General features: G+C 39.9%; 1 protein-coding gene across 1 annotated transcript in view; it reads right to left on the bottom strand.

The window, feature by feature from the left end:
- STAC (SH3 and cysteine rich domain) overlaps window positions 1-26,286 on the bottom strand; it is a 474,096-nt gene that overhangs the window by 321,690 nt on the left and 126,120 nt on the right. The window lies entirely within an intron of this gene.

Below are 26,286 nucleotides of genomic sequence, written 5' to 3'. Positions count from 1 at the left end.
AAGATGCAGATAAAAATTATTTTTAATTTGCGGCCTGATGGAGGTCAGTATAGATGGACTAATAGAGAAAGTCCCACACACTGCTAGAAGGCCAAATATTTTTTCAGAGCTAGATGCAGACAAAAAATTATTTTGAATTTGCAACCTGATGGAGGTCAGTATAGATGGACTAATAGAGAAAGTCCCACACACTGCTAGAAGGCCAAATATTTTTTCAGAGCTAGATGCAGAAAAAAATTATATTCAGTTTGCAACCTGATGGAGGTCTGTATAGATGGACTAATAGAGAAAGTCCCACACACTGCTAGAAGGCCAAATATTTTTTCAGAGCTAGATGCAGACAAAAAATTATTTTTAATTTGCAACCTGATGGAGGTCAGTATAGATGGACTAATAGAGAAAGTCCCACACACTGCTAGAAGGCCAAATATTTTTTCAGAGCTAGATGCAGATATAAATTATTTTTAATTTGCAACCTGATGGAGGTCAGTATAGATGGACTAATAGAGAAAGTCCCACACACTGCTAGAAGGCCAAATATTTTTTCAGAGCTAGATGCAGAAAAAAATTATATTCAGTTTGCAACCTGATGGAGGTCAGTATAGATGGACTAATAGAACAAGTCCCACACACAGCTAGAAGGCCAAATATTTTTTCAGAGGTAGATGCAGATAAAAATTATTTTTAATTTGCAGCCTGTTGGAGGTCAGTATAGATGGACTAATAGAGAAAGTCCCACACACTGCTAGAAGGCCAAATATTTTTTCAGAGCTAGATGCAGATAAAAATTATTTTTAATTTGCAACCTGATGGAGGTCAGTATAGATGGACTAATAGAGAAAGTCCCACACACTGCTAGAAGGCCAAATATATTTTCAGAGCTAGATGCAGATAAAAATTATTTTTATTTTGCAACCTGATGGAGGTCAGTATAGATGGACTAATAGAGAAAGTCCCACACACTGCTAGAAGGCCAAATATTTTTTCAGAGCTAGATGCAGACAAAAAATTATTTTGAATTTGCAGCGTGATGGAGGTCAGTATAGATGGACTAATAGAGAAAGTCCCACGCACTGCTAGAAGCCCAATATTTTTTCAGAGGTAGATGCAGAAAAAAAATATATTCAGTTTGCAACCTGATGGAAGTCAGTATAGATGGACTAATAGAGAAAGTCCCACACACTGCTAGAAGGCCAAATATTTTTTCAGAGCTAGATGCAGATAAAAATTATTTTTAATTTGCAACCTGATGGAGGTCAGTATAGATGGACTAATAGAGAAAGTCCCACACACTGCTAGAAGGCCAAATATTTTTTCAGAGCTAGATGCAGAAAAAAATTATATTCAGTTTGCAACCTGATGGAGGTCAGTATAGATGGAATAATAGAACAAGTCCCACACACAGCTAGAAGCCCAAATATTTTTTCAGAGGTAGATGCAGAAAAAAATTCTATTCAGTTTGCAACCTGATGGAGGTTTGTATAGATGGATTAATAGAACATGTCCCACACACAGCTAGAAGCCCAATATTTTTTCAGAGGTAGATGCAGAAAAAAAATATATTCAGTTTGCAACCTGATGGAGGTCAGTATAGATGGACTAATAGAGAAAGTCCCACACACTGCTAGAAGGCCAAATATTTTTTCAGAGCTAGATGCAGACAAAAAATTATTTTTAATTTGCAACCTGATGGAGGTCATTATAGATGGACTAATAGAGAAAGTCCCACACACTGCTAGAAGGCCAAATATTTTTTCAGAGCTAGATGCAGATATAAATCATTTTTAATTTGCAACCTGATGGAGGTCAGTATAGATGAACTAATAGAGAAAGTCCCACACACTGCTAGAAGGCCAAATATTTTTTCAGAGCTAGATGCAGAAAAAAATTATATTCAGTTTGCAACCTGATGGAGGTCAGTATAGATGGACTAATAGAACAAGTCCCACACACAGCTAGAAGGCCAAATATTTTTTCAGAGGAAGATGCAGATAAAAATTATTTTTAATTTGCAGCATGATGGAGGTCAGTATAGATGGACTAATAGAGAAAGTCCCACACACTGCTAGAAGGCCAAATATTTTCTCAGAGCTAGATGCAGACAAAAAATTATTTTGAATTTGCAACCTGATGGAGGTCAGTATAGATGGACTAATAGAGAAAGTCCCACACACTGCTAGAAGGCCAAATATTTTTTCAGAGCTAGATATAGAAAAAAATTATATTCAGTTTGCAACCTGATGGAGGTCTGTATAGATGTATTAATAGAACAAGTCCCACACACAGCTAGAAGCCCAATATTTTTTCAGAGGTAGATGCAGATAAAAATTATTTTGAATTTGCAGCGTGATGGAGGTCAGTATAGATGGACTAATAGAGAAAGTCCCACACACTGCTAGAAGCCCAATATTTTTTCAGAGGTAGATGCAGAAAAAAAATATATTCAGTTTGCAACCTGATGGAGGTCAGTATAGATGGACTAATAGAGAAAGTCCCACACACTGCTAGAAAGCCAAATATTTTATCAGAGCTAGATGCAGATAAAAATTATTTTTAATTTGCAACCTGATGGAGGTCAGTATAGTTGGACTAATAGAGAAAGTCCCACACACTGCTAGAAGGCCAAATATTTTTTCAGAGCTAGATGCAGAAAAAAATTATATTCAGTTTGCAACCTGATGCAGGTCAGTATAGATGGACTAATAGAACAAGTCCCACACACAGCTAGAAGGCCAAATATTTTTTCAGAGGAAGATGCAGATAAAAATTATTTTTAATTTGCAGCCTGATGGAGGTCAGTATAGATGGACTAATAAAGAAAGTCCCACACACTGCTAGAAGGCCAAATATTTTTTCAGAGCTAGATGCAGACAAAAAATTATTTTGAATTTGCAACCTGATGGAGGTCAGTATAGATGGACTAATAGAGAAAGTCCCACACACTGCTAGAAGGCCAAATATTTTTTCAGAGCTAGATGCAGACAAAAAATTATTTTTAATTTGCAACCTGGTGGAGGTCAGTATAGATGGACTAATAGAGAAAGTCACACACACTGCTAGAAGTTCAAATATTTTTTCAGAGCTAGATGCAGATAAAAATTATTTTTAATTTGCAACCTGATGGAGGTCAGTATAGATGGACTAATAGAGAAAGTCCCACACACTGCTAGAAGGCCAAATATTTTTTCAGAGCTAGATGTAGAAAAAAATTATATTCAGTTTGCAACCTGATGGAGGTCAGTATAGATGGACTAATAGAGAAAGTCCCACACACAGCTAGAAGCCCAAACATTTTTTCAGAGGTAGATGCAGGTAAAAATTATTTTTAATTTGCAACCTGATGGAGGTCAGTATAGATGGACTAATAGAGAACGTCCCACACACTGCTGGAAGGCCAAATATTTTTTCAGAGCTAGATGCAGACAAAAAATTATTTTGAATTTGCAGCGTGATAGAGGTCAGTATAGATGGACTAATAGAACAAGTCCCACACACTGCTAGACGCCCAATATTTTTTCAGAGGTAGATGCAGAAAAAATATATATTCAGTTTGCAACCTGATGGAGGTCAGTATAGATGGACTAATAGAGAAAGTCCCACACACTGCTAGAAGGCCAAATACTTTTTCAGAGCTAGATGCAGGAAAAAATTATATTCAGTTTGCAACCTGATGGAGGTCAGTATAGATGGACTAATAGAACAAGTACCACACACAGCTAGAAGCCCAAATATTTTTTCAGATGTAGATGCAGAAAAAAATTATATTCAGTTTGCAACCTGATGGAGGTCTGTATAGATGGATTAATAGAACAAGTCCCACACACAGCTAGAAGCCCAAATATTTTTCAGAGGTAGATGCAGAAAAAAATTATATTCAGTTTGCAACCTGATGGAGGTCTGTATAGATGGATTAATAGAACAAGTCCCACACACAGCTAGAAGCCCAATATTTTTTCAGAGGTAGATGCAGAAAAAAAATATATTCAGTTTGCAACCTGATGGAGGTCAGTATAAATGGACTAATAGAGAAAGTCCCACACACTGCTAGAAGGCCAAATATTTTTTCAGAGCTAGATGCAGAAAAAAATTATATTCAGTTTGCAACCTGATGGAGGTCAGTATAGATGGACTAATAGAACAAGTCCCACACACAGCTAGAAGGCCAAATATTTTTTCAGAGGTAGATGCAGATAAAAATTATTTTTAATTTGCAGCCTGATGGAGGTCAGTATAGATGGACTAATAGAGAAAGTCCCACACACTGCTAGAAGGCCAAATATTTTTTCAGAGCTAGATGTAGACAAAAAATTATTTTGAATTTGCAACCTGATGGAGGTCAGTATGGATGGACAAATAGAGAAAGTCCCACACACTGCTAGAAGGCCAAATATTTTTTCAGAGGTAGATGCAGATAAAAATTATTTTTAATTTGCAACCTGATGGAGGTCAGTATAGATGGACGAATAGAGAAAGTCCCACACACTGCTAGAAGGCCAAATATTTTTTCAGAGCTAGATGCAGAAAAAAATTATATTCAGTTTGCAACCTGATGGAGGTCAGTATAGATGGACTAATATAACAAGTCCCACACACAGCTAGAAGCCCAAATATTTTTTCAGAGGTAGATGCAGAAAAAAATTATATTCAGTTTGCAACCTGATGGAGGTCTGTATAGATGGATTAATAGAACAAGTCCCACACACAGCTAGAAGCCCAATATTTTTTCAGAGGTAAATGCAGAAAAAAAATATATTCAGTTTGCAACCTGATGGAGGTCAGTATAGAGGGACTAATAGAGAAAGTCCCACACACTGCTAGAAGGCCAAATATTTTTTCAGAGCTAGATGCAGAAAAAAATTATATTCAGTTTGCAACCTGATGGAGGTCAGTATGGATGGACTAATAGAGAAAGTCCCACACACTGCTAGAAAGCCAAATATTTTTTCAGAGCTAGATGCAGATATAAATTATTTTTAATTTGCAACCTGATGGAGGTCAGTATAGATGGACTAATAGAGAAAGTCCCACACACTGCTAGAAGGCCAAATATTTTTTCAGAGCTAGATGCAGAAAAAAATTATATTCAGTTTGCAACCTGATGGAGGTCAGTATAGATGGACTAATAGAACAAGTCCCACACACAGCTAGAAGGCCAAATATTTTTTCAGAGGTAGATGCAGATAAAAATTATTTTTAATTTGCAGCCTGATGGAGGTCAGTATAGATGGACTAATAGAGAAAGTCCCACACACTGCTAGAAGCCAAATATTTTTTCAGATCTAGATGCAGACAAAAAATTATTTTGAATTTGCAACCTGATGGACGTCAGTATAGATGGACTAATAGAGAAAGTCCCACACACTGCTAGAAGGCCAAATATTTTTTCAGAGCTAGATGCAGACAAAAAATTATTTTTAATTTGCAACCTGATGGAGGTCAGTATAGATGGACTAATAGAGAAAGTCCCACACACTGCTAGAAGGCCAAATATTTTTTCAGAGCTAGATGCAGATAAAAATTATTTTTAATTTGCAACCTGATGGAGGTCAGTATAGATGGACTAATAGAGAAAGTCCCACACACTGCTAGAAGGCCAAATATTTTTTCAGAGCTAGATGTAGAAAAAAATTATATTCAGTTTGCAACCTGATGGAGGTCAGTATAGATGGACTAATAGAGAAAGTCCCACACACAGCTAGAAGCCCAAACATTTTTTCAGAGGTAGATGTAGATAAAAATTATTTTTAATTTGCAACCTGATGGAGGTCAGTATAGATGGACTAATAGAGAAAGCCCCACACACTGCTAGAAGGCCAAATATTTTTTCAGAGCTAGATGCAGACAAAAAAATTATTTTGAATTTGCAGCGTGATGGAGGTCAGTATAGATGGACTAATAGAGAAAGTCCCACACACTGCTAGAAGCCCAATATTTTTTCAGAGGTAGATGCAGAAAAAAAATATATTCAGTTTGCAACCTGATGGAGGTCAGTATAGATGGACTAATAGAGAAAGTCCCACACACTGCTAGAAGGCCAAATACTTTTTCAGAGCTAGATGCAGGAAAAAATTATATTCAGTTTGCAACCTGATGGAGGTCAGTATAGATGGACTAATAGAACCAGTCCCACACACAGCTAGAAGCCCAAATATTTTTTCAGAGGTAGATGCAGAAAAAAATTATATTCAGTTTGCAACCTGATGGAGGTCTGTATAGATGGATTAATAGAACAAGTACCACACACAGCTAGAAGCCCAATATTTTTTCAGAGGTAGATGCAGAAAAAAAATATATTCAGTTTGCAACCTGATGGAGGTCAGTATAGATGGACTAATAGAGAAAGTCCCACACACTGCTAGAAGGCCAAATATTTTTTCAGAGCTAGATGCAGATATAAATTATTTTTCATTTGCAAACTGATGGAGGTCAGTATAGATGGACTAATAGAGAAAGTCCCACACACTGCTAGAAGGCCAAATATTTTTTCAGAGCTAGATGCAGAAAAAAATTATATTCAGTTTGCAACCTGATGGAGGTCAGTATAGATGGACTAATAGAACAAGTCCCACACACAGCTAGAAGGCCAAATATTTTTTCAGAGGTAGATGCAGATAAAAATTATTTTTAATTTGCAGCCTGATGGAGGTCAGTATAGATGGACTAATAGAGAAAGTCCCACACACTGCTAGAAGGCCAAATATTTTTTCAGAGCTAGATGCAAACAAAAAATTATTTTGAATTTGCAACCTGATGGAGGTCAGTATAGATGGACAAATAGAGAAAGTCCCACACACTGCTAGAAGGCCAAATATTTTTTCAGAGCTAGATGCAGATAAAAATTATATTCAGTTTGCAACCTGATGGAGGTCAGTATAGATGGACTAATAGAACAAGTCCCACACACAGCTAGAAGGCCAAATATTTTTTCAGAGGTAGATGCAGAAAAAAATTATATTCAGTTTGCAACCTGATGGAGGTCTGTATAGATGGATTAATAGAACAAGTCCCACACACAGCTAGAAGCCCAATATTTTTTCAGAGGTAAATGCAGAAAAAAAATATATTCAGTTTGCAACCTGATGGAGGTCAGTATAGATGGACTAATAGAGAAAGTCCCACACACTGCTAGAAGGCCCAATATTTTTTCAGTGCTAGATGCAGACAAAAAATTATTTTTTATTTGCAACCTGATGGAGGTCAGTATAGATGGACTAATAGAGAAAGTCCCACACACTGCTAGAAGGCCAAATATTTTTTCAGAGGTAGATGCAGATAAAAATTATTTTTAATTTGCAACCTGATGGAGTTCAGTATAGATGGACTAATAGAGAAAGTCCCACACACTGCTAGAAGCCCAATATTTTTTCAGAGGTAGATGCAGAAAAAAAATATATTCAGTTTGCAACCTGATGGAGGTCAGTATAGATGGACTAATAGAGAAAGTCCCACACACTGCTAGAAGGCCAAATGTTTTTTCAGAGCTAGATGCAGATAAAAATTATTTTTAATTTGCAACCTGATGGAGGTCAGTATAGATGGACTAATAGAGAAAGTCCCACACACTGCTAGAAGGCCAAATAATTTTTCAGAGCTAGATGCAGAAAAAAATTATATTCAGTTTGCAACCTGATGGAGGTCAGTATAGATGGACTAATGGAACAAGTCCCACACACAGCTAGAAGCCCAAATATTTTTTCAGAGGTAGATGCAGAAAAAAATTATATTCAGTTTGCAACCTGATGGAGGTCTGTATAGATGGATTAATAGAACAAGTCCCACACACAGCTAGAAGCCCAAATATTTTTTCAGAGGTAGATGCAGAAAAAAATTATATTCAGTTTGTAACCTGATGGAGGTCTGTATAGATGGATTAATAGAACAAGTCCCACACACAGCTAGAAGCCCAATATTTTTTCAGAGGTAGATGCAGAAAAAAATATATTCAGTTTGCAACCTGATGGAGGTCAGTACAGATGGACGAATAGAGAAAGTCCCACACACTGCTAGAAGGCCAAATATTTTTTCAGCGCTAGATACAGACAAAAAAATATTTTTAATTTGCAACCTGATGAAGGTCAGTATAGATGGCCTAATAGAGAAAGTCCCACACACTGATAGAAGGCCAAATATTTTTTCAGAGCTAGATGCAGATATAAATTATTTTTAATTTGCAACCTGATGGAGGTCAGTATAGATGGACTAATAGAGAAAGTCCCACACACTGCTAGAAGGCCAAATATTTTTTCAGAGCTAGATGCAGAAAAAAATTATATTCAGTTTGCAACCTGATGGAGGTCAGTATAGATGGACTAATAGAACAAGTCCCACACACAGCTAGAAGCCCAAATATTTTTTCAGAGGTAGATGCAGAAAAAAATTATATTCAGTTTGCAACCTGATGGAGGTCTGTATAGATGGATTAATAGAACAAGTCCCACACACAGCTAGAAGCCTATATTTTTTTAGAGGTAGATGCAGAAAAAAAATATATATTCAGTTTGCAACCTGATGGAGGTCAGTATAGGTGGACTAATCGAGAAAGTCCCACACACTGCTAGAAGGCCAAATATTTTTTCAGAGCTAGATGCAGACAAAAAATTATTTTGAATTTGCAACCTGATGGAGGTCAGTATAGATGGACTAATAGAGAAAGTCCCACACACTGCTAGAAGGCCAAATATTTTTTCAGAGCTAGATGCAGACAAAAAATTATTTTTAATTTGCAACCTAATGGAGGTCAGTATAGATGGACTAATAGAGAAAGTCCCACACACTGCTAGAAGGCCAAATATTTTTTCAGAGCTAGATGCAGATAAAAATTATTTTTAATTTGCATCCTGATGGAGGTCAGTATAGATGGACTAATAGAGAAAGTCCCACACACTGCTAGAAGGCCAAATATTTTTTCAGAGGTAGATGCAGAAAAAAATTATTTTTAATTTGCAACCTGATGGAGGTCAGTATAGATGGACTAATAGAGAAAGTCCCACACACTGCTAGAAGGCCAAATATTTTTTCAGAGCTAGATGCAGACAAAAAATTATTTTGAATTTGCAGCGTGATGGAGGTCAGTATAGATGGACTAATAGAGAAAGTCCCACACACTGCTAGAAGCCCAATATTTTTTCAGAGGTAGATGCAGAAAAAATATATATTCAGTTTGCAACCTGATGGAGGTCAGTATAGATGGAATAATAGAACAAGTCCCACACACAGCTAGAAGCCCAAATATTTTTTCAGAGGTAGATGCAGAAAAAAATTATTTTTAATTTGCAACCTGATGGAGGTCAGTATAGATGGACTAATAGAGAAAGTCCCACACACTGCTAGAAGGCCAAATATTTTTTCAGAGCTAGATGCAGACAAAAAATTATTTTGAATTTGCAGCGTGATGGAGGTCAGTATAGATGGACTAATAGAGAAAGTCCCACACACTGCTAGAAGCCCAATATTTTTTCAGAGGTAGATGCAGAAAAAATATATATTCAGTTTGCAACCTGATGGAGGTCAGTATAGATGGACTAATAGAGAAAGTCCCACACACTGCTAGAAGGCCAAATATTTTTTCAGAGCTAGATGCAGAAAAAAATTATATTCAGTTTGCAACCTGATGGAGGTCAGTATAGATGGACTAATAGAGAAAATCCCACACACTGCTAGAAGGCCAAATATTTTTTCAGAGATAGATGCAGATATAAATTATTTTTCATTTGCAACCTGATGGAGGTCAGTATAGATGGACTAATAGAGAAAGTCCCACACACTGCTAGAAGGCCAAATATTTTTTCAGAGCTAGATGCAGAAAAAAATTATATTCAGTTTGCAACCTGATGGAGGTCAGTATAGATGGACTAATAGAACAAGTCCCACACACAGCTAGAAGGCCAAATATTTTTTCAGAGGTAGATGCAGATAAAAATTATTTTTAATTTGCAACCTTATGGAGGTCAGTATAGATGGACTAATAGAGAAAGTCCCACACACTGCTAGAAGGCCAAATATTTTTTCAGAGCTAGATGCAGACAAAAAATTATTTTGAATTTGCAGCGTGATGGAGTTCAGTATAGATGGACTAATAGAGAAAGTCCCACACACTGCTAGAAGCCCAATATTTTTTCAGAGGTAGATGCAGAAAAAAAATATATTCAGTTTGCAACCTGATGGAGGTCAGTATAAATGGACTAATAGAGAAAGTCCCACACACTGCTAGAAGGCCAAATGTTTTTTCAGAGCTAGATGCAGATAAAAATTATTTTTAATTTGCAACCTAATGGAGGTCAGTATAGATGGACTAATAGAGAAAGTCCCACACACTGCTAGAAGGCCAAATATTTTTTCAGAGCTAGATGCAGATAAAAATTATTTTTAATTTGCAACCTGATGGAGGTCAGTATAGATGGACTAATAGAGAAAGTCCCACACACTGCTAGAAGGCCAAATATTTTTTCAGAGGTAGATGCAGAAAAAAATTATATTCAGTTTGCAACCTGATGGAGGTCAGTATAGATGGACTAATAGAACAAGTCCCACACACAGCTAGAAGCCCAAATATTTTTTCAGAGGTAGATGCAGAAAAAAATTATTTTTAATTTGCAACCTGATGGAGGTCAGTATAGATGGACTAATAGAGAAAGTCCCACACACTGCTAGAAGGCCAAATATTTTTTCAGAGCTAGATGCAGACAAAAAATTATTTTGAATTTGCAGCGTGATGGAGGTCAGTATAGATGGACTAATAGAGAAAGTCCCACACACTGCTAGAAGCCCAATATTTTTTCAGAGGTAGATGCAGAAAAAATATATATTCAGTTTGCAACCTGATGGAGGTCAGTATAGATGGACTAATAGAGAAAGTCCCACACACTGCTAGAAGGCCAAATATTTTTTCAGAGCTAGATGCAGAAAAAAATTATATTCAGTTTGCAACCTGATGGAGGTCAGTATAGATGGACTAATAGAGAAAATCCCACACACTGCTAGAAGGCCAAATATTTTTTCAGAGTTAGATGCAGATATAAATTATTTTTCATTTGCAACCTGATGGAGGTCAGTATAGATGGACTAATAGAGAAAGTCCCACACACTGCTAGAAGGCCAAATATTTTTTCAGACCAAGATGCAGAAAAAAATTATATTCAGTTTGCAACCTGATGGAGGTCAGTATAGATGGACTAATAGAACAAGTCCCACACACAGCTAGAAGGCCAAATATTTTTTCAGAGGTAGATGCAGATAAAAATTATTTTTAATTTGCAACCTTATGGAGGTCAGTATAGATGGACTAATAGAGAAAGTCCCACACACTGCTAGAAGGCCAAATATTTTTTCAGAGCTAGATGCAGACAAAAAATTATTTTGAATTTGCAGCGTGATGGAGTTCAGTATAGATGGACTAATAGAGAAAGTCCCACACACTGCTAGAAGCCCAATATTTTTTCAGAGGTAGATGCAGAAAAAAAATATATTCAGTTTGCAACCTGATGGAGGTCAGTATAAATGGACTAATAGAGAAAGTACCACACACTGCTAGAAGGCCAAATGTTTTTTCAGAGCTAGATGCAGATAAAAATTATTTTTAATTTGCAACCTGATGGAGGTCAGTATAGATGGACTAATAGAGAAAGTCCCACACACTGCTAGAAGGCCAAATAATTTTTCAGAGCTAGATGCAGAAAAAAATTATATTCAGTTTGCAACTTGATGGAGGTCAGTATAGATGGACTAATAGAACAAGTCCCACACACAGCTAGAAGCCCAAATATTTTTTCAGAGGTAGATGCAGAAAAAAATTATATTCAGTTTGCAACCTGATGGAGGTCTGTATAGATGGATTAATAGAACAAGTCCCACACACAGCTAGAAGCCCAAATATTTTTTCAGAGGTAGATGCAGAAAAAAATTATATTCAGTTTGCAACCTGATGGAGGTCAGTACAGATGGACTAATAGAGAAAGTCCCACACACTGCTAGAAGGCCAAATATTTTTTCAGAGCTAGATGCAGGTAAAAAATTATTTTTAATTTGCAACCTGATGGAGGTCAGTATAGATGGACTAATAGAGAAAGTCCCACACACTGCTAGAAGGCCAAATATTTTTTCAGAGCTAGATGCAGAAAAAAATTATATTTAGTTTGCAACCTGATGGAGGTCAGTATAGATGGACTAATAGAACAAGTCCCACACACAGCTAGAAGCCCAAATACTTTTTCAGAGGTAGATGCAGAAAAAAATTATATTCAGTTTGCAACCTGATGGAGGTCTGTATAGATGGATTAATAGAACAAGTCCCACACACAGCTAGAAGCCCAATATTTTTTTAGAGGTAGATGCAGAAAAAAAATATATTCAGTTTGCAACCTGATGGAGGTCAGTATAGATGGACTAATCGAGAAAGTCCCACACACAGCTAGAAGACCAAATATTTTATCAGAGCTAGATGCAGACAAAAAATTATTTTTAATTTGCAACCTGATGGAGGTCAGTATAGATGGACTAATAGATAAAATCCCACACACTGCTAGAAGGCCAAATATTTTTTCAGAGCTAGATGCAGATATAAATTATTTTTCATTTGCAACCTGATGGAGGTCAGTATAGATGGACTAATAGAGAATGTCCCACACACTGCTAGAAGGCCAAATATTTTTTCAGAGCTAGATGCAGAAAAAAATTATATTCAGTTTGCAACCTGATGGAGGTCAGTATAGATGGACTAATAGAACAAGTCCCACACACAGCTAGAAGGCCAAATATTTTTTCAGAGGTAGATGCAGATAAAAATTATTTTTAATTTGCAACCTTATGGAGGTCAGTATAGATGGACTAATAGAGAAAGTCCCACACATTGCTAGAAGGCCAAATATTTTTTCAGAGCTAGATGCAAACAAAAAATTATTTTGAATTTGCAACCTGATGGAGGTCAGTATAGATGGACTAATAGAGAAAGTCCCACACACTGCTAGAAGGCCAAATATTTTTTCAGAGCTAGATGCAGACAAAAAATTATTTTGAATTTGCAACCTGATGGAGGTCAGTATAGATGGACTAATAGAGAAAGTCCCACACACTGCTAGAAGGCCAAATATTTTTTCAGAGCTAGATGCAGAAAAAAATTATATTCAGTTTGCAACCTGATGGAAGTCAGTATAGATGGACTAATAGAACAAGTCCCACACACAGCTAGAAGCCCAAATATTTTTTCAGAGGTAGATGCAGAAAAAAATTATTTTTAATTTGCAACCTGATGGAGGTCAGTATAGATGGACTAATAGAGAAAATCCCACACACTGCTAGAAGGCCAAATATTTTTTCAGAGCTAGATGCAGACAAAAAATTATTTTTAATTTGCAACCTGATGGAGGTCAGTATAGATGGACTAATAGATAAAATCCCACACACTGCTAGAAGGCCAAATATTTTTTCAGAGCTAGATGCAGATATAAATTATTTTGAATTTGCAGCGTGATGGAGGTCAGTATAGATGGACTAATAGAACAAGTCCCACACACAGCTAGAAGCCCAAATATTTTTTCAGAGGTAGATGCAGAAAAAAATTATTTTTAATTTGCAACCTGATGGAGGTCAGTATAGATGGACTAATAGAGAAAATCCCACACACTGCTAGAAGGCCAAATATTTTTTCAGAGCTAGATGCAGACAAAAAATTATTTTTAATTTGCAACCTGATGGAGGTCAGTATAGATGGACTAATAGATAAAATCCCACACACTGCTAGAAGGCCAAATATTTTTTCAGAGCTAGATGCAGATATAAATTATTTTGAATTTGCAACCTGATGGAGGTCAGTATAGATGGACTAATAGAGAAAGTCCCACACACTGCTAGAAGCCCAATATTTTTTCAGAGGTAGATGCAGAAAAAAAATATATTCAGTTTGCAACCTGATGGAGGTCAGTATAGATGGACTAATAGAGAAAGTCCCACACATTGCTAGAAGGCCAAATATTTTTTCAGAGCTAGATGCAGAAAAAAATTATATTCAGTTTGCAACCTGATGGAGGTCAGTATAGATGGACTAATAGAACAAATCCCACACACAGCTAGAAGCCCAAATATTTTTTCAGAGGTAGATGCAGAAAAAAATTATATTCAGTTTGCAACCTGATTGAGGTCTGTATAGATGGATTAATAGAACAAGTCCCACACACAGCTAGAAGCCGAAATATTTTTTCAGAGGTAGATGTAGAAAAAAATTATATTCAGTTTGCAACCTGATGGAGGTCTGTATAGATGGACTAATAGAGAAAGTCCCACACACTGCTAGAAGGCCAAATATTTTTTCAGTGCTAGATGCAGACAAAAAATTATTTTTAATTTGCAACCTGATGGAGGTCAGTATAGATGGACTAATAGAGAAAGTCCCACACACTGCTAGAAGGCCAAATATTTTTTCAGAGCTAGATGCAGACAAAACATTATTTTGAATTTGCAACCTGATGGAGGTCAGTATAGATGGACTAATAGAGAAAGTCCAACACACTGCTAGAAGGCCAAATATTTTTTCAGAGCTAGATGCAGACAAAAAATTATTTTTAATTTGCAACCTGATGGAGGTCAGTATAGATGGACTAATAGAGAAAGTCCCACACACTGCTAGAAGGCCAAATATTTTTTCAGAGCTAGATGCAGATAAAAATTATTTTTAATTTGCAACCTGATGGAGGTCAGTATAGATGGACTAATAGAGAAAGTCCCACACACTGCTAGAAGGCCAAATATTTTTTCAGAGCTAGATGCAGAAAAAATTATATTCAATTTGCAACCTGATGGAGGTCAGTATAGATGGACTAATAGAACAAGTCCCACACACAGCTAGAAGCCCAAATATTTTTTCAGAGCTAGATGCAGATAAAAATTATTTTTAATTTGCAACCTGATGGAGGTCAGTATAGATGGACTAATAGAGAAAGTCCCACACACTGCTAGAAGGCCAAATATTTTTTCAGAGCTAGATGCAGAAAAAATTATATTCAATTTGCAACCTGATGGAGGTCAGTATAGATGGACTAATAGAATGATGCTATGCCCAAAAGATTTTACTTCACTAGGTGCAGTAAAAAAATTGGTATTCTATACACAGGTGGTATATCTTGCAACACAGATAGGCTACTCCACTGACTAACACACTCTGCAATAGGCCAAAAAGGATTAGCTTTGCTAGATTCAGCCAAATGCTGTGAAAAAAACTTGCACAGCACTGGCACAGACCTGCCTGGCAAAAACTGATAGGAACTGATGTAACCTAGTCCTGAAAAGGACTGCAATTACAATTAGTCTTTACTCCCACAATCTATCTATTTAAGAGCACAGACCTGCCTGATAAAAGTCGTAGGAAATGCTGTAACCTAGTCCTTAAAAGGACTGCAATCACAACTATTCCCTACTCCCAAGCTATCTGTAGATTTGTGCGAAAATTGGCTTGAAATTAACAAGGTATAGCGCACACAGCAACAGCGGTGCCGTCTAACACGCAGCTGCAGCAGTGAGAAAATGGTGGCGACGGGGAAAATGGCTTGGTCTTATAGGGCAAGGACATGTGACATACACTGCCAATGACACATGCCCTTGCTTGTGTGAAAAAAAGCACTTCGCTCCGTGTGTGCGCTGCTGATAGGCTGACAGATTGCACCTCCCCACTGTAAATGCGGGAAAGAGAAAAAAAAATGGAGATCTTCATTATTCCTGCAGAGATCCATCCCCTGCCCCTCCGCCCACCCCGCTGTACACTCAAACTGCGTATTAACATTAATTTTCATCATTACTGAGAAAAAATCCAGCTATGATTTTGGTGCACGAACAGTTATCGAACATAACCTCGAACAGCCGAATTTTTCTCAAATTGTTCGTGTTCGCCGAACGGCTCGAACACTGCCCAAAACAGCTCGAATTTGAGATTGGCGAACAGTTCGAGTCGAACAACGCTCATCTCTAGTTCTAAGAAGATAAAATTAAGTCTAGGGAGCTACATCTTGCATTCTCCTAACCACTAAATTACGAAGTCTGACACTAATACTTATTTGGCGATTGCAGAGAAATAGACAGTTTCCCCCACTGCCTAATCAGCAGTCTCCCACGGAGCTATATATTGGGTGCCCTCTGTGTGCACATGTTTTAGCCCATCCTATAAGAGATCTGTGTATAAATTATACCGGTGAACTTTCAGATGATACTAAAATGGATATAAAAATAAAATTTTATGGAAAGAAAAGGAATATTCAATTTAGAATGACTAGTTCTTTCTCTGTATACTCAAGCTGAGACTTGCATAGCATCTTAGTTCCTGTAACATTATACAGTATTTACTACTACTTTCATTGAGGTGGATGTCACCAAAAGGAGAGGAGGAATAGGACATGAGTAAACATGACAGACTAATGTAAATGTGTTATACGCTGAATATTGGGGAAGTCATTTCCATCTGGCCACCATAGTGGAATAAATTAAAGTGCAATCAATTTCACTCTAGTTGTATTAGATGGCTCATGCTACTGTTGAACATATTGTCCCGAGCTTGTAAATTCCATCAGCGTGACAGTTACATCATGATACATTTCTTAAGTAGAAACAACAGCTTCTGTTTCATGGTTTCAGTTGTTTGAGCTGCTATAGCAGATGGCTTATCATGGCCTTGGCCCTGAATCACTGTATCTGAAGTTAACAATGCTTTGTACCTATTACTAGAGCCAAGATTACCCCACGTATTGTTCAATATAGGTTATAACATAACTTTAGTACTATGTTAAAAAATAAAATGAATAGAAAAAGAACCCATGAATAATAAGTTGACAATGGTTACTTGTGCTTTATCATTTTAATAGAATGTCCTACTATTTGCCATAAACATATAAGATTGGAAAAGCCCTTCAAACATCACAGTATATTAAGAAATGGCTTTAGACAACCCTTCCCATATTTCTTGTCAGGGCGACTGGAAATTACCTTTATCCACTGCCTTATTGTAATTGGACCACTGTCAAGATACTCCGGAAACCAAGCAAGTAGCCATTGAACCTTCCTATCCTCCCTTCCACTGCAAAGGAAACTAAGAAATATTTAAGGAAGCTATTTTTCAACTGAAATGAACTTCAAAAAACATGCGCCTCACTTATTTTCTGCCATTTATAATACTATTGTCTTCCCTTGTGGCAGTAGAGAGCCAGAGTCACATGAAACTATTACCTTTGCCCCCTCTTTGGCTACGCTTCTGGCATCTATAGATATTGTCAGTGATTTCAGTAATAGATACAGTATAACAGCTGTTATCCTTCTCTCATACAAAAAAAAAGTTTATAATAATTAACTATTTTGATGGATTTTACTGTATGCAAATTATCTGCAAAACTAAACCAAGGATAAAATAATGAAATAGAAAATATTTTACTTAAATTTATTTTTCAGATGTTTACCTCCAGGACTTTTTAGTCTGTAAATTATAATTTATGGACAGAACAGAAACTTGTCACTTTAGATTCATGGTAAAGGATAGTATAAAGGTACAGAACACACGATCAATGTTCTTCATGACATTTTTATATATTTTTGACCTACACAAATTTATATACAGAAAAAAGGACATTTCAAGGAAAAATACTAAAGGAATTTAAAGACTGATATTAAATAGAGACTCCTTGCTCTGAATCAGTCAGGAACTTTATACTATTAAATGGTTTCCTTTATGTAATGTTACAGCAGTAGTAGTCCTATGATATTTTTTTATGGCTGAAAACTAAGTTATTAATTGTTAATTATTAGTGATGGGCGAGCACTAAAATGCTCGGGTGCTCGATGCTCGGGTCAAGCACATTGGAATATTCGGGTGCTCAACCCGAGCAACAAGCCCAATGTAAATCTATGGGAAACTCGAGCATTTTTCAGGCAGCTCCCCCCGGCGGTCTGCAGAGGGCCTAAAAATTGCCCAAATCGATGGGAACAGTGCTCAAATGACATGGGAACAGCATGGAGAAGACACCTGGAAGCATTTCTGACTCTCAGGTCACTTCTGTCAACAACGTTGTCAGTGGTATTACGCCACTTTTACGGACTCACAATAAAACATACAAAAACAAAACCAAAATAGATTTTCCTGGGAAATATGTTAAGGAACATCCTTTCTAGGGTAATAACTTGTATATAAAGCAAAATAAATAACCAAAAACAAAAATGCTCCTCCACACCTTGGGCTATGATCACACATAGCGTTTTTGGTGTGTTTTTGCACTTTTGCATTGCTTTCAACCGTGACAAATGCATTCACCAGGAAATATCAGTTTAACATTTCACAACCTTATCTGGCCATGTGGTGTGTGACACATCATCAGACACATCGTGTTTCATTTAAGAAGGAGGGATTCTGAAAGTCACAAAGTCTAGATTTATAGGGTCATCAGGCGGCCTTTACTATTCTTAAAGGGCCAGCAGTCTTCCCTCACTATTATTAGAGAGCCATCAGCCGGCTATGTTTTATTGTTCCCATTACTAAAGAGTGGGTCTCCTATACTGTTATTGCGTATGCAGTGAGTGGCAAGGCTGCCCAAAATTTGGACGCACCCCAATACCACTTTGAAAATTTGGACGCGCCCCAATACCCCTTTGAAGAGACTTAGAGAAGGGCCTCCTGAAAACAATGTTCCCATTATTAGGAAGTAGGTCTCCCATTGTGTTAGCCTATGCAGTAAATGCAAGGGTTGGCAAAAATTTGGAGGCACTCCAATGCCCCTTGGAAGAGACGTGGAGGTCAGAGGGCCTCCTGAAAACAATGTTCCCATTATTAGAAAGTACGTTTCCCATTATGTTTGCCTATGCAGTGAATGCAAGGGTTGCCAAAAATTTGGAGGCACTCCAGCGCCCCTTAGAAGAGACATGGAGGTCAGAGGGCCTCCTGAAAACAATGTTCACATAATTAGGAAGTGGGTCTCCCATTGTGTTTGCCTATGCAGTGAAGGCAAGGGTTGCCAAAAATTTGGAGGCACTCCAATGCCCCTTGGAAGAGACGTAGAGGATGGCCTCCTGAAAAAAAATGTTCCCAATTTTAGGAAGTGGGTCTACCATTGTGTTTGCCTATGCAGTGAATGCAAGGGCTGCAAAAAATTGGGAGGCATTCCAATGCCCCTTGGAAGACACGTGGAGGAGGGCCTCATAAAAAAATGTTCCCATTAGAAAGGAGCGGGTCTCCTATACTTGTAATGCCCATGCACTAAGTGTATGGGCTGACAAACATTTACCCCTGGGGGGTATACATGAACATACTGTATAAAAAAAATTTTTTGCGAGCATCATAAACACCCTTTAAAAAAATTATGTGGGTGTTGCATCACGGACCACGGTCACCCTGGTGATATGGTAGTGGAGGATGAGGATAAGGAGAAGGAGGAGCACAAGAGCAAATAGCCCAAATCAGGAAGCTTATACCCATGTGTGTGCGTGAAGAGGTGCATGGAAATACACCTCCCAAAAAAAGACACTGGATTTGAGTTTATGTTACGCTGCTGTCATTCGGTGGTGTTGAGAAGTCTGACCCAATCCAGCCCTTGTTCATTTTTATAAGAATCAGCCTGTCACCATTTTCAGTTGAAAGGCGGATGCGCTTATCAGTTATAATTCCACAAGCGGCAATAAAAACCTGCTCTGATAAAACGCAGGGAGCAGGGTAGGGCAGGCCAGAACCTCCAAGGCATAGAGAGCCAGTTCATTCCACGTATCCAGCTTGGATACCCAATAATTATAAGGCACAGAGGAATCACAGAGGATGTTGGTACGGTCGGCAAGGTACTCCCTCAGTATCTTCCCAAACTTTGCACTCCTTGTGCGATGGGAGGGGCTGAGAAAATTCTCACAGAACTTTGACAGTGTTCCCCTGCCTCTGCTGGATTGAAGTTGTGTCTCTCTCGCTTGTACTCCTTGGTTGTCCAACGAACTGTGACCACTGCCGCCAGCGTTTTCAGATGGTAATCTTTTCAATAGTTCTGCGCAACAAGGGCCTTCTGGTACTGGCCCATTTTTGTACACCTGTCCGCCTCAGGAATAAGAGATATAAAGTTTTCCTTGTAGCGTGGGTCTAGAAGTGTCACCAACCAGTAATGACTGTCACACAAAATTTTGAGAACGCGAGGTTCATGGGAAAGGCAGCGTAACATAAACTCAGCCATGCGGGCCACACTGCTAACAGGCAAGACTTCCGTGTCCTCACCAAGAGTATGACTGACCATGCTCTCCTCCTCCTCCTCTCTGTCCTCTGGCCATCCATGCTGAACAGACGGTATAACAGTTGTGCAGGTAGTACTGTCTATAGCGCATGAAACTAGCTCCTGTTCTTCCTCCTCCTCCTCCTCTTCCTCATTATCACCCAATCCACGTTGGGATGAGATGAGGCTGGGCTGTGTGTAATCACCCTGTATGGTTCCTTGCTCCATCTCATCGTGCTCCTTCTGCAATGCATTCTCTTTGATTGTGAGCAGAGAGCGTTTCAGAAGACAGAGAAGTGGGATGGTGACGCTAATTATGGCGTCATAGCCGCTTAACATCTCGGTGGAGTCCTCAAAGTTTTGGAGGATGGTACATATGTCTGACATCCATGTCCACTCCTGAGGTCTTATGTGTGGAGTCTGAACTGAATACCGACGGCCTTGTTGATGCTGGTAGTCAACAACTGCCCTCTTCTGCTCACAAATCCTTCCCAACATCTGCAGTGTAGAGTTACAACACGTGGGGACATCACACACCAGTCTGTGAGTCGGAAGCAGCAAATGCTGCTGAAACACGGCAAGGGCGACGGAAGCTGTAGGTGACTTTCTAAGATGGGCACACAGGTGGCGTACTTTAAAAAGCAGATCCGGCACCTCCGGGTAGGATTTGAGAAACCGTTGAACCACGAGGTTAAGCACATGGGCCAGGCATGTTAGGTGTGTGAGCTTGCCTTGCCTCAGAGCCTTCACCAGGTTCCGGCCATTGTCACACACGACCATGCCTGGCTGTAGATTCAGCTGTGTGAGACACAGATCTGCCTGCTCTTTCAGAGCTGTCCACAACTGTTCAGCATTGTGCGGTTTGTCACCTAAGCATATTAGCTTCAGCACAGCCTGTTGCCGCTTGGCCGAGGCAGTGCTGCAGTGCTTCCAGCTTGTGACTGATGTGGTCATTTCGGAGAGGAAGGCTGAAGTGGAGGAGGAGGCTGAGGAGGATGAGGTGCAGGAGCTGTAGACTGTGGGGGCAACCCTGATTGACCTAGGGCCCGCAATCCTTGGCGTCGGGAGGACGTGTTCCGTCCCAAGGTCCGACTGGGTCCCGACTTCTACTATATTAACCCAGTGTGCAGTCAGCGAGATGTACCATCCCTGCCCACAAGCACTTGTCCACGTGTCCGTGGATAGGTGGATTTTCCCGGTAACTGCAGTGTTGAGGGCAGGGCTAATGTTTTGGGACACGTGCTTGTGTAATGCAGGGGTGGCACATTGGTAGAAATAGTGGCGGCTGGGAACTGAGTACCGAGGGACAGCCGCCGCCATCAGGTTGCGGAATGCTTCCGTCTCCACGAGCCTAAAAGGCAACATTTTGAGCAAAAGCAGTCGTGAAATGTGGGAATTTAGTAGTGTGGCCTGTGGGGCATTGGCTGCGTATTTGACCTTGCGTTCCAAGGACTGGGGTATGGACAACTGAACGCTGAGCTTGGACAAGGACGTGGACGTGCTTCCTGATGCTGCTACTTGACAGTGTGCAACGACAGGTGCAGGGCAGGAGGCATCTTCGCATGCGCCATGGACAGGGGATTGGCTTGCATGCACAACAGCAGAAGAAGCAATGGTGCCACCCACAGACACTGTTCCTGGACCCTGGGGTTCAGCCCACAAAGTCGGGTGCTTTGCTGCCATGTGCCTGATCATGCTGGTGGTGGCCAGGTTGGTCGTTTTGCCACCCCTGCTGATGCTGGCCTGGCAGGTGGTACAAATGGCCTTTTTGTGGTTATCGGCAGAGTCTTTAAAAAACAACCAGAGTCGGGAAGACCTAACAGTTGAACTGGCAACTTCCCTTGTGTTGGTGTTACGGGGAACGGTTGCCTGCCTTCTGTCTGCGGCCACCACACTGCTTCGTCCTGCCTGTTGGGTTGCTAATGCCTCCCTCCCTTTGTGTGCTGCTGTCCTCGCTCTGCATGTGCTCCTGCCAGGTTGGGTCAGTTACTATATCATCCACCACCTCGTCTTCCACTTCCGCACCCTGGTCCTCCTCCTGACTTTCTGACAATTGTGTCTCATCATCGTCCACCTCTTGTGCCACTTTCCCACCGTCGCCTTCATGTGACCGTGGCTGCTCAAATATTTGAGCATCGCTACATGCGATCTCCTCTTGCCCCGCTTCAAGTGGACCGGGCGAGAGGCCCGAATCTATAAATGGAAAAGTAAACAGCTCTTCGGAGTGTCCAAGTGTGGAATCAGTTGTCTCCGGGCACTCGGCATGGTGGGAGGAAGGAGGATCAGGGTAAGGAATATGCAGTCCAGACTCACGGCTACTGAGACTTGACCATGTGGAAGACAGGGTGGTGGTGTTGGCTAAGTGACTGGAAGCATTATCCGCTATCCAACCAACAACCTTTTGACACTGCTCTGGGTTCAATAGTGGTGTGCTGCGGTCCCCTAGGAATTGGGACAGGAAGGTCGGGCGAGAAGATGTGGGTGTTTGTTGTGGCACAATTTCAGCTTGCCCACGGCCTCGGCCTCTGCATGCGCCATCACCATCACCATCATGTCCAGTTCCCCATCCCTTGCCACGCACCTTTCCCATTTTAAATGGAGGACAATATCTTCCACGCTCACTACAAATGGTTGAATTTGGAGCGAAGTTCTATGTAATCCGTGTGATGGAGAAATCACAGTTTCAAATACCTGGCCTGTAGTTAACTATTTTGAACAGCAAACTGGTGTCAAAAACTTTGCTGACACACTGAAAAAAAAATTGAATGGAGACCAAAAATGGCAGTATTTTCAGCGCAATTATATGTGATCCGTGTGACGGACAAACCACAGTTTTAAATAGCTGGATCTTTAGCACTGTAATATGGAAAGGACCTGGCTGTATTCTGCAGTGCCAACAAACAAATGGCGCAGAAAAACAGTGTTCTCTGGATTGCTTTTTAAGCAAATAATTAGGATTAAGATCCAAAAATAATTATTCCTGGCCCCTGAGACCTGGGCCTTTGTCTAGAAATATCTAACAGCAGCAGAAGGCAGAACAGGAATGGAACCTCTTGTGCTATGTGCACTGCAGTCTGCTATATACACTGCCTGCCTGCCTATATACACTGTGCTAAGGGGACGGTTGCAAACAACTTTATTAATAATGGAAAGCAACTGAACCCGGGGTCCGCAATGCAGCCTGGAAGACTGCGGCCGAACACCTTCCGGGTAAGAAGGTAAAACAACCAACTAATATATAAATCCCTCCAGTGTTACTGCACACCGGGACGAAAAAAGGGATTCGCACTATCTCCGTTAACTGCACGAGAGATGTGCGACAAATAATGTAGCTGTAGCCCTGTTAACTGCATTGAGGCTACGCAGCAGGTGCCAGGACATGTGTGTGACTCACGCCGGCGTATATGTGCTCCCAGCCGGTGTGCTACCGGACTGCGGAGTAACTCTCCATGTGGCTAACCTGCGGTGCCAGGAATACGGAGTCTGCAGTCTGCTCAGGGTGTATAGCGACCCCCTTGTCGGAGCCAGACTGTCAAATGGAAGTACCTGCCTCCCTCCAGCTAAGACTGCCGTGGAGCCCAAACAGACAAGCATCCACACAGTAACACAACCTTAGCTCAATGATCAGAGCGAACCACCATGTTTGTGGGCAGGCTATTTAAAGACTAAGCCCTGCCCACCGTCGCATTATTGGTCGCACTACTGATGACGTCACCCGCGGTCAATCAGGTGGTGCCCAGTCACTGGATCAGCTGACACCAAAGCACCAATCATGGTCCGCCATGTCACGGGCATGCTCAGTGAAGTGCATCATGGACTTAGGCTGAAGTAGCCCTCTTCCCCTCTGCAACCTATGCTTAACGCTACTAGGAACAAAGACCCGAGAGACAGCTTGTACATCTCGTGCACCAGTTAGGCGTTGGGACCGACAGTGATGCTGAGCAGCATCTGCCCTGGCTGGACCAGAATGGGAGACCACAGAATCCACTGATGATTCTGAACCAATTTCAGATCCAGCAAACTCCCGATGCCTAACACACTGCCTGCCTGATATCTCTGCAGATGGATTAGTCCTCAGAAGGACTGTTTGTTGAGATGGATATGTGTAATGTACTTGTTTTCTCTGTAAACTACCAAATACACAACCAAATCTCTCCCTAGCTCAGCAGCACCTCTCCCTACACTGCCTGATTGCGGAGTAGACTGATGAGCACAGCGGCGCCAAGTCTGATATAGATCTGATGATGCTATGGGGCCAGCCAATCACTGTAATGCCACAACCAACATGGCTGCTCTAAAGAGCGCCAAACATGCAGGACCCAAGCATCTGCCTGAGCAGCTCGCAAGTACTAGGTGAGCTCCGAGCATCTCAAGTACTGAGATGCTCAGGCAAGTACCGAGTACTTGTGAGTATGCTCGCTCATCACTGTTAGTTATCCATACAATGACCATGTGTGAGATCTAGTATCATGGGGGAAGTACTGGTTTCCCATAGAGAGACCAGCTGATCAATGAGTCTTATTGGCAATGCTCCATAAGAAAAATGTATTCAAGTTAGCTCTCTCAAAAAAGAACAAAATAGATTATCTTGCAAGTACGACTTGGGAGAGGTAGTACCACCTGGGAGAGGAGGCTACCGTATATCCCAATATCTGACATTTTAATGCAACATTAGGCAGAATAGAGGAAGTACTGATTCTCCTTACAGAGACCAGCTATGCAGAAATGAGCGGAGGAGGCAAAATTTTAATTTGCCTGTTCATGTGGATTTTTGCAGGAAATTCGATTTGCAGAGAAGTTATTCTATGTGAACTGAATGTCCCTTATTATGTTCTAGGATCACTCCGGACCTCAGAGAATAATAAACGCAAGGTGTAAAAAAAAGCAACCTTTATACTCCTCTCAATGCTCGCCCATCCGATCCTGGCAGTATCTTATTATTTTTGCCATTTGTGCTTAAATTCCTGAGCCTCTCACATTAGATTGGGACTTCTGCCTTTTTTCTGAATCCGCATGGAAGCAGATTACAAGAATAACTTTTTTTTATTGAATGCGGATTTTTATAAAATTCAAGTAGAATTCAATTCCTCTCAAATACATTCGCTCATCTCTACTGCTGACTTAGCTCTAAGTTAGCCATGATCCAGAATGAAAGAAACTATCTTCCAGGTAGTACCTGAAACATTGCCAATAAAACTTCATACTTTGGCAGCATGGTGGCTCTGTAGCCCTGTAGCATTGGGGTCCAGGTTTCAAATCCCACAACATCAGTAAGTAGTTTTTATGATCTCCCCATTTTTGTATGGGTTTCCTCTCACACTCCAGAGACATACTGATAGGGAATTTAGGTTGTGAGAGAGGAAAAAAATACTCAGCTGGATTCCTACAGCTGCAAACATCATGAAAAATGCTGTGCTTAGATGAGAGGCCGGCTTGATATTGATCCCTGGCTATGTTGGAAGGCTCATTAAAGGGTCAGACATTAAGTTATAGTGTAGCTAACTCTCTTTGGGGTTGTTTTTGCAAAATAGCTTCTTGTGTTTTGTGAGAGTTATTTAGTATGAGATATAGCATTTAACATCAACTAGTGTGCTGTATATACACTATACTCTGTAACATCATCAAATTACAATACTGGTGAAAGAAACAACTTACTGAAATCATAATATTATGACTACCAATATAGAATGCCAAGATTAATTAATGAATCCATTGATTACTGACCACTAATATGAAGTAAATATGAGATTTTTACCACACATATATAGTTCATATACATATCACCTAATATGTCTAGAATTCCACCCTATGAGTTTTATGAACATACTGATACATACCGTAAAGAGATCAGAACTCGAATGAATCTCATGAGCCCTATAATTCACAATAGCAAAATACTCTACATAATGGCAATTAAAAATGTACTAAAGGGTTGAACAAAGCTTGGGCATTTATCCTGAACGCAGAATGTCTATACACCTTTGACTGAGTTAACATCTCCATTTGTTACTTCCAATTTGGATCTGTTGAGGATTGATATTCCAGTACAGGATCCATTTATTTGAATGGGGATCAAAAAATGTAC

Source organism: Phyllobates terribilis, unplaced genomic scaffold (genome assembly GCF_046119375.1).
Source record: "Phyllobates terribilis strain yellow unplaced genomic scaffold, ASM4611937v1 Scaffold_4__5_contigs__length_816908805, whole genome shotgun sequence".
In the NCBI taxonomy this organism is placed as follows: Eukaryota; Metazoa; Chordata; class Amphibia; order Anura; family Dendrobatidae; genus Phyllobates; species Phyllobates terribilis.
Note: the sequence above shows the minus strand (reverse complement) of the source record. Positions and strands in the feature narration are given on the sequence as shown.